The following is a 9,422-nucleotide window of genomic DNA, read 5'->3' as shown; positions in this document are numbered from 1 at the left end:
AACAACTTTTGTAACATACCTGCTTCTACCACCTCCTCAGTGTGTTCCAGGCATCTACTAACTTCTGTGTAAAAACTTGCCTTGCACGTCTCCTTTAAAACTTTCTCCCTCTCACCTTAAACCGATACCCCTTAGTATGTGACATCTCCACCCTGAGAAAGAAACTCTGACCATCCACTGCATCCATGCCTCTCATAAATTTTATCTACATCTATCATGTCGCCATTCAGCCTCCATCGTTCTAATGAAAAAAATACAAGTTTGTCCAACCTCTCCTTCTAGCTTATATACTCCAATCAAGCAACATCCTGGCAAACCTCCTTTACATCCTCTCCAAAGCCTTTGCATTTTTCTGAGAGTGCGGCAACCAGAACTGTGCACAGTACTTCAAATGTGGCCTAACATCCCATGCAGTTGAAACATGACTTGCCAATTTTTATACTCAATGCCCTGACTGATGAAGGTAAGCATGCCATATACCTTTTTTACTACCTTCTATGAAGAACTTTCTTTAAAACAAAAGAATTTAGGTGAGGTGATCCATTGCTTTGTGCAAAAGGAGAAGTTTTGAGAAACTTTATTTGAGAGAAAAACAATAATACTGGGACATATGCCAAAAATTATTTGTCAAAAATTGATAGTTAAACTAAATGAGGAGGATTCAAGAGATAGTGACCTGGCTTGTTAAATAACAGTTATTAGAACACAAACTGCTTTATTAATTATGGTCTTTAGACAATATAAAAGTTGAATTAAATAATATTTAGGAAATAAAGTGAGGTTTTGGGAAGACAATAAACAATTCTAGTTCAAGTACTGGCACCAATGCCTTTTATTATTTTAATATTTACATGAACAAAAATATTTTAAATACAAATAGTAAAAGATATTTAACAAATGTCATGTTTCATTCTGCATTCTGGAGACATTAAGAGCTTTGAAATGTATCTAAAATGCAAAAGTCACAGGCAGAAGTACTACAGCATGTTAAAAAAACTCTTGTAGTCAGGCAGCATCTATAAAGAAAATAAAATATTAATGTTTCATTTTCATTTGAGCTTGCAACCAAATAGTATAAGAAAGAAGTAAAGTGACCATAGTCTTTGCAGACCAAAGGATTACTCTCTCAATCGAGGGATTTGACTGGTGGTGGTTTAACCTGACGGGAGGTTGTGAAGGAGAATCCTTCACAGTAATCTCAGCCAGTGCAGCAATTGAACTGTTAGTGTGGTTCCAACCATCCAGCCAGAGTAAAAGACTTAGAAAAACTTCAGATCAGGAGCATTTATATTTGCATATTATGGTTTAAAGCCCTTGTAGCAGCCAAAATGGACTCTATGAACTCAGCTGAAAAATGTGTTGCTGGAAAAGCGCAGCAGGTCAGGCAGCATCCAAGGAGCAGGAGAATCGATGTTTCGGGTATAAGCCCTTCTTCAGGTTCCTGAAGAGCTTATGCCTGAAACGTCGATTCTCCTGCTCCTGGGATGCTGCCTGACCTGCTGTGCTTTTCCAGCAACAAATTTTTCAGCTCTGATCTCCAGCATTGGCAGTCCTCACTTTCCCTCTGTATGAACTCAGCACAATGTTCAAACAGCACTGCTGAATCACATTTCCCATATATGAATCTTGCCCTATCTCTTCTCTCCTGAAGAAAGTTAAGCAGTTCAAAATGGGGACAGGACTTTGCATTCATGTTCCCTTCTACCATTGTTAAGATTATTTATATCAAACTGTTCAGGTACACATCTTGGGCAGGTGGCTTTCTACCAGACACAGGGACACCACCACTGCACCACAAGAGCTCTTCCACCATTTTAAATTTTAAGAAATGTTTTCATCTATTTTTGGTCAACCTGTTCAGAAATGTTATTGCACATCTCTGGAAGAGGAGAGTCTTGAACCAGAGCCTCCTGGTTCAAAAGTACGGATACTACCACTGCACCATAAGAACCCCTCTTCCACCATTTTTAAAGGACATGCACAAAAATTCAGCACCTGCTTTTGTTTATATTTTTAGTGTCATTACAGTTTTTGTAATTGTATAGACTGGAATTACAATTGTATCAAGAGTAAATTGTGAGGTTAATCATAAAATTGAAATTGAATCAAGCGATTTCACTAAATATACAAAACAATTTAAGTCACGATCACATCATGCCCATTGAAATAATTGGGCAGTAGACTCTGTGTTCCTTTTGAAAGGAAGAAATATTTTCACTGTACCCTTTCAAAATGGTTTCCCAGATATCAGGTGGTGTTTGTTCTGTGGTTTATGGACAAGCAGAGACAAATGTCTGGGAAGTTACTTAAAAGTGTAAAAAACTTTCCAGATGCATATTGCCTGACCCTCACCATTTCAATGGAAGGGATTGAAAAGGCAATTGCTGCAAAGCTCATTGGTGCCAAGAAAAAAGGAATTTCAAATAATGGCTTTCAAAAGAGCTAATCATTATTGTATATAAATGGAATTTCAATTTCCATTACTCCCTTCCCATCCCTCATACACTGTACCGATCACCTCAGTCCCAACCCGTTACATAGACAGTTGGACATCACATGACCACATCCAGCTGAAGAGGTTGTTAACAACTGATTACACCATAAGGAAATACAGCAGAGTAGTCTAGGAGTATCAGCACTGAGGAATCACATCCAATCAGAAGAGAAAAAAAACCTTGCCTGAAATTAATAGCAACTCAGGTAGTTAAAAAAAAGGCATTAATTTGTTTCACGTGCATGATCATTTCTTTGTTACTGAAGCTTGGCCACAATGTCATCTAAAATAGGTAAAAAGTTTCCAACTTCCACTGTCTTCAAAAGAGCCAAGGGATTGAATATTTTAGACCTTTAATGTTTTTCATTCCAAAGGACTGGTTAAGAATACATGACTTGAGCATGTTACTATGCTAACAATCTAAGTGCATGCTTCATTTCTAAAACACATCTTTTCTTGTAAATGTGTCGATGTGCTTGAAGGTGTAGGTACTTCATGTTTTTGTTTATATTTTATGTGTAATGTAAATAAACAGTTAACCTTTCTTTTGACATAAACTTGCCAAACATATGTTTGTGTCTATTATTTAACAAAGAGGTTTAAAACCTCCTAAAATTACATTTCATCACAGTCAATTTAGAAGTGGTAAAGTTAGCCCACCACCTCTATCATCTGCAACAGTTGAAGACATGCCTAATCATGGGTCCTGGAAAATATATACTTCAGCTGGAAGTTTTGAAGCTGAGAATCATGGTGACATAAATATTCCACAAATTGTTAAATATGGAGAGTTTAGTGCAATCTGTATTGAAAAGGAGCACTTTAATAGAGGGCAAGTTAGAAAGAATAGCAAGCTTAAAGCTTCAACCAAAAAGAAAACAAAGAACTGCAGACATTGGAACTCAAACAAAAACAGAAATTGCTGGAAAAACTCAGAAGGTCTGGCAACATCTATGGAAAGAAAGCAGAGTTAACATTTTGTGTCCAGTGACCCTTCTTCAGAACTTCAGTTCATGGGCACATGGGCATAATCAACACATGAACATCGATAAATACACTAACTGACTTTTGTACATCTTTATAAAAAAAATTGCATTTCAAATTACTTAATTTCTTCCCTACAATGTGTAACTTCAAATTACTTTTTCCTCCAAATACTGGCAATAAAATGTTTTCTGACGGAATCTTCTCTCTTCTCTGTTTGATCGGATAAATCATTTCCCCAGTTAGATGTAGATGACGAAGGTGTAACTACAATTGTCGGATGAGGAAATATTTTGTCTATGTTGTCTTCCTTCTTTGACCGGAGGATCTTATCTAAAGAAATTATTTAAAAAACTAAATCAAAGCCCAAGCGCTATACAATAAGAGATTTAACAGAATTCCATAATAGATCAAAAGCGTGACCTCTGACTTTATACTTATTCTATGATTTGTACTTCTTTCCCATTTTGTTCAGCAAACCGCACCATAACCTGAAAACCAGGCAACACCGGAATGGCTAATTCCAATTTCAATATTAATATTAGCCTGAATCTTACTTTATTTAGCTAAGTCAGAGTTGTGTTAAGCTTTTATTTTGGTGGGGAGGGGTGGTTTCAGCTCGAGACCCAGCAGATTTTCTCATCTTACCAAACTGGCTGTGTCAACTACCTACTCAGCCTATGACACCTCTCATGTTCAATTTCATTTCCATGTCCCAATCCCTGGAAAATAATCAACAATCAATGAATATCCATCAGAACACTTTTTCTCTGTTACTTCACAATTACTCTGTCTCTGCGACTGCACCCACCTCCCAAGGATCATGCTCTAGCACTTTCAGGATTACATGCAATACCAATCTTCATTTGCTCTCCTCAATCTCCCACACCAGCAAGTCTACACACCACTTGCTCAGTACTTCAGTATACTTTACCAGCTCATCCCCACATGCACCTGCTACTCACTGTAATCTGTCCCATTTTGCTGAGAAGTCAGCCCATAACGGAACAAAGCCCAAATGGTGATGGGGTACATGAGATTGGTGTCCTCACTCCCTACCGGGGTGGGGGGGTGGTGGTGGTGGTGCAGATAGAGGCTGGGAACACTCCTGCAGGAGTGCAGACACATACATGTCTCACCAAACAACTAAGTACCATCCTTCATTCCACAGCAACTCTTTCATTAACGTTGCCAGTGGTCTCAACCTTTGCACAAAACTTCTAATCACAGGTCTTTTGTCTTGCAGGTTTCGCTAATCCCCACTCCACGACCTCTATGGAAAAGCAACAAGCTCCAGATGAAGCCCTAACCTCAACCTGATTTCAAAGAAAACATTGCCAAGGCTACCTCCTGCAACTCCAAACCAGTCCAGATAGTGATACCTCAGAGGGAACGATAGACCTAGAGACAGTCTAGTGAACACTTCACAGTGACAGGTCCAGATGAGGCCAAGAAATTAAAGACACGCACAACTGGCACTTGGAGGACAACCAGGGACAAAGCACCTGCTCACCGATTTTGGTAATCAGCACAGAGCAACAGCAGCATATGTGATGCAATGACCCACTTTGCCAGAGCAGCCAATCCTGCCATCACTTGTCCATAGACAAATTGGCACTGCCAAGAGAATCAAACCTGGCATTCTTAAGGCCTGCAGGAGAAGTGCACACACACTTACACTCTATCACCCTACCCATTGATCCTCAGGACCAAAGACATGTCAAAGAGGGGCAGGGAAGCTTAACACCAGTTCAGGTAGCCCATCCTCCTCAAAAGGAGACAGGATGACGCCAGGTGAAACCAATCCGGATATGGTTCCATACATATATACACCCACCCCCAACCCTATTCAGGAGATTGCAGAGGTGGCCAGGCTCTCCAACTCCCTCTGTGTCTTCCAAGTGTCAATTCACTGTGACATTTGGAAGTTCAAAGACAATAGGGTCAGCTTATCTGTGGCAAGAAAATATTTGACCCAACTGGCTAGTCCAAAGTCAGCACACCAGGAGACATTCTCCCCCAAAATCTCCAGGGTCAATGGGGTTCAACAACTCACCAGACTCCCTCAACCCCAGCTGCTGAACCAGTAAATACACTGAGACATAGTGAGAGTGAACAAAGAAAATCGATTGAGGCATAGATGAAAATGACTTGTACATGACTATTACTCTATGCATTAATGTTCCCCAACTTAACTGTTGGGTGTTTGAGAGGGTCTCTCTGTGAAAGCAATAAACGTGTGCTCGCACCTTCCATACCATTTCATGACCACAGACCAGGGTCCATCCACTGCTCATACGTAGTCTCCTCTACATTAGGAAAATGAAGCACAATCTGGGGACTTCTTCACAGAACACTGACATTCTACCCGCAAAAAAGACCTTGAGCTTCCAGTTACCTGCCACTTTAACACACCACCCTACTCCCTGGCCAACATCGCGATCTCAGGTTTGCTGCAGTGCTTCAGCAAAGCTCAGTGCAAGCTGAAAAAACAGCACCTCATTTCTGTGTGGGAACCTTACAGTCTTCTGGACTCAATGTCAAGTTCGCCAATTTTAGGGCTTGAGGCCCCTTCTCCCATGTCCTTACCCCAACCCCAAACACACTACTCATTGTTAGCCACTAATATTCCGCATTAGCAGCTATTCATTCTCCTAAGCTAACCATTATCCATTCCTTTATCTGTTCAACTGTTCTCTCTCTTTGGGCTGTACCTCCACCTATCATTTACTCCTTACCCCCTCCCTCACCCTATATTCTGCATAAAAGCCATCTTTTTTCCAAGATACCATTAGTTCTGAGGAATGTTCACTGAACCCGAAAATCAACTGATTCCTCTCCACTAGTGCTGCCAGACCTGCTGAGATTTTTCAGCAATTTCTGGTTTACGATGGAAGTCTGAGCAGGCAGTTAGTGAACCATCCTGGGAGAAAGGGGGAAATGAAGCAGAGACAAGACATTGAATCATAACGACACCTCCGTTCCTCCTCATTCAACATCCATATGTTTGGCTGTGTGTACGCAAAGGTGTAAACCTCAAATAATTGCTCACAAGTTGATGTGCCAGGGTGAGACAACATTTAAATGGCTTAAATGCTTTGTTATGGTCAGGGATTCAGCAGCCAGAGTGCACGTGAGCTGTTTACTTGCTTGGGTCTGTGAGCTATGTTCTTTCTTGTTAGAAGCCTTATGCTCAGTGTTTGTTGCAGCCCACTCCCCAATAGGTCAGGTCACTTGCCCAAACCCATTCAGTTTGGTCTCAGCCATTTCTTTCTCCAGTCTGCACTTTCAGATTCCACATGATGGAAAGTGAAACAGAGCACGACTCTGCCTGTTGCTTCCAGTCTCAGCCTAATGGGCTAGTGAGACCCAACACACCACATCTCCTTCCTAACAGCTCTTCCCATTGATCCTACAAGATTCACACTTCCTCGAGTCCCCACCCAAGCTGCCTACATGAGCCCATACCAACCAGGTACTCCACCCAGCCCTTGGCATATAGGTAACTATGCCAGGTGCAGTCATTCAGTAATACCCGCTCCCTACTTGAAGTCAGGGATTTAGACCCCTGGCTTGTACCTATACATGTCCCTCCCTGAATACTCTAGGACTCTCCTCCCCCTCCCGACTTGCTGTTACAGAACCAAAGAATTGACCCACATCCTGGACAGCAGAGGTACAGACCACCCAAACCATAGCCTATTCCCTGGATTTGTATGGAAGGATGTGCTCGATTTACTGTGCTGGGACCTCTGACTGACTTAATTGAAAACTACTCCCCCAGCAATGTCTGCTTGCTGCATTTTTTTCAATATAATCCCCACAGTTTGGAAAGAGGCCATCCAGCCCAACAAGTCCACACCAACCCTCTGAAGAGCAACTCTATCCCTGTAACCGTGCATTTCCCATGGCTAATGTACCGACCTACACATCCCTGAACATTATGGATAAATTAACATGACTAATCCACCTAACCTACACATCTTTCTACTGTGGGAGGAAACTGGAGCACCCAGAGGTTACCCAAGTAGACACTGGGAGAACATGCAAACTCCACACACAGTCATCCAAGGCAGTTTTTAGATTAGATTTAGATTACTTACAGTGTGGAAACAGGCCCTTCGACCCAACCAGTCCACACCGACCCTCAGAAGAGTAACCCACCTGGACCCACTCCCCTAACACTATGGGCAATTTAGCATGGCCAATTCACTTGACCTGCACATTTTGACCGTGGGAAGAAACCGGAGCACCCAGAGGAAACCCACGCAGAAACGGGGAAGAATGTGCAAACTCCACACAGACAATTGCCTGAGGCGGGAATTGAACCCAGGTTTCTGGCGCTGTGAGGCAGCAGTGCTAACCACTGAGTCACCGTGCCGCCTCACTTTTACAATACCCACACATGCATACACATACATGACAGCATACCCTTACTTTAAAATACACACTACACTAATACAATGTTTACAGTGTGGGATAAGTGATGCTTGGACGTATCTCTTATGGTCTTTACTTCCATTGCTGCAGGAATTAAACCTTTATTGTTGACATCACTCAATATCACAAATCAGCCACCCAGCCAACTGAACTATCCAGCCCCAACCACATATATTGTCTTTTCCATGCAAGGTGCTGGCACATGGTATATATCTGAGGTTGACATAACACAACACAGTCTAACGCAGGAAGTTGAAGGCTGACATTATAGAGGTTTTAAAATCATGAAGGGTGTAGGTTAGGTGAATGGCAGGAATATATTCCCTAACCTGGGAGATTTCTAAACTCGGTGGCAAATTTTTACAGTGAGGAGAAATATAAAAAAAAATGACGGGCAATATTTTAACAGAGTGTTTCGTGTGTGAAGTGAACTTGCAGAGGAAGTGGTGACATAACTAAAGTTACAAAGACAAATACATGAAGAAGAAATTGTTGGAGGGATATAAGACCATAAGATATTGGAGCAGATGGACCAAGGGCAGGCCGGTTTTGTTTAATTTGGGATTATGGTTGGCATGGATTGGTTGGTCTGAAGTGTCTGTTTCTGTGCAGTATGAGTCTATGTGGCAGCACGGTGGCACAGTGGTTAGCACTGCTGCCTCACAGCGCCAGAGACCCGGTTCAATTCCCGACTCAGGTGACTGACTGTGTGGAGTTTGCACGTTCTCCCCGTGTCTGCGTGGGTTTCCTCCGGGTGCTCCGGTTTCCTCCCACAGTCCAAAGATGTGCGGGTCAGGTGAATTGGCCATGCTAAATTGCCCGTAGTGTTAGGTAAGGGGTAATGTAGGGGTATGGGTGGGTTTCGCTTCGGCGGGTCGGTGTGGACTTGTTGGGCCAAAGGGCCTGTTTCCACACTGTAAGTCTAATCTAATCTAATTTGCACCCCCTTAGGTGAGGATTGCTTAACAATGAGGCGAGCTGCTTGTTGTTATGACTGCACCATTGGTATCACAAGACAAGGCAGGGATGCTATGAGTCTGCAGTTAGGTGCGACACAAATGAGCACAGTGAGCAAATTTCTTTTTTTAAATATAAAATTGTAGAATCCCTACAGTGTGGAAGCAGGCTATTCGGCCAGTGTCTACACTGACCCTCCAAAAGGTATCCTAACTTGACCCATCCCCTTACCCTATCTTTGTCACCCTGCATTTCCCATGACCAATCCATCTAAACTGCAAATCTTCTGACTGTGGGAGGAAACCTGAACACCCAGAGGAAACCCATGCAGACATGGGGAGAATGTGCAAACTCCACATAGTCATCCGAGGTGGTCTTGGGATGCAGACTGTGAGCTGGGTGCCTGTGTGCAAATTATCTCCATTGCAGCCTTTCAAAGCTGGATGTTGATGTGCACTGTGATTTCAGATTGAATGTCAGCCAGCAGTGGAAGAGGCAGGATGGTAATGATGGATTGATACATGTCAGATGAGAATGTCCAGGAATG

This window comes from Hemiscyllium ocellatum, chromosome 17 (genome assembly GCF_020745735.1).
Source record: "Hemiscyllium ocellatum isolate sHemOce1 chromosome 17, sHemOce1.pat.X.cur, whole genome shotgun sequence".
Taxonomy (NCBI): Eukaryota; Metazoa; Chordata; class Chondrichthyes; order Orectolobiformes; family Hemiscylliidae; genus Hemiscyllium; species Hemiscyllium ocellatum.
The sequence above is the reverse complement of the archived record's forward strand: the minus strand, read 5'-3'. Positions refer to the sequence as shown.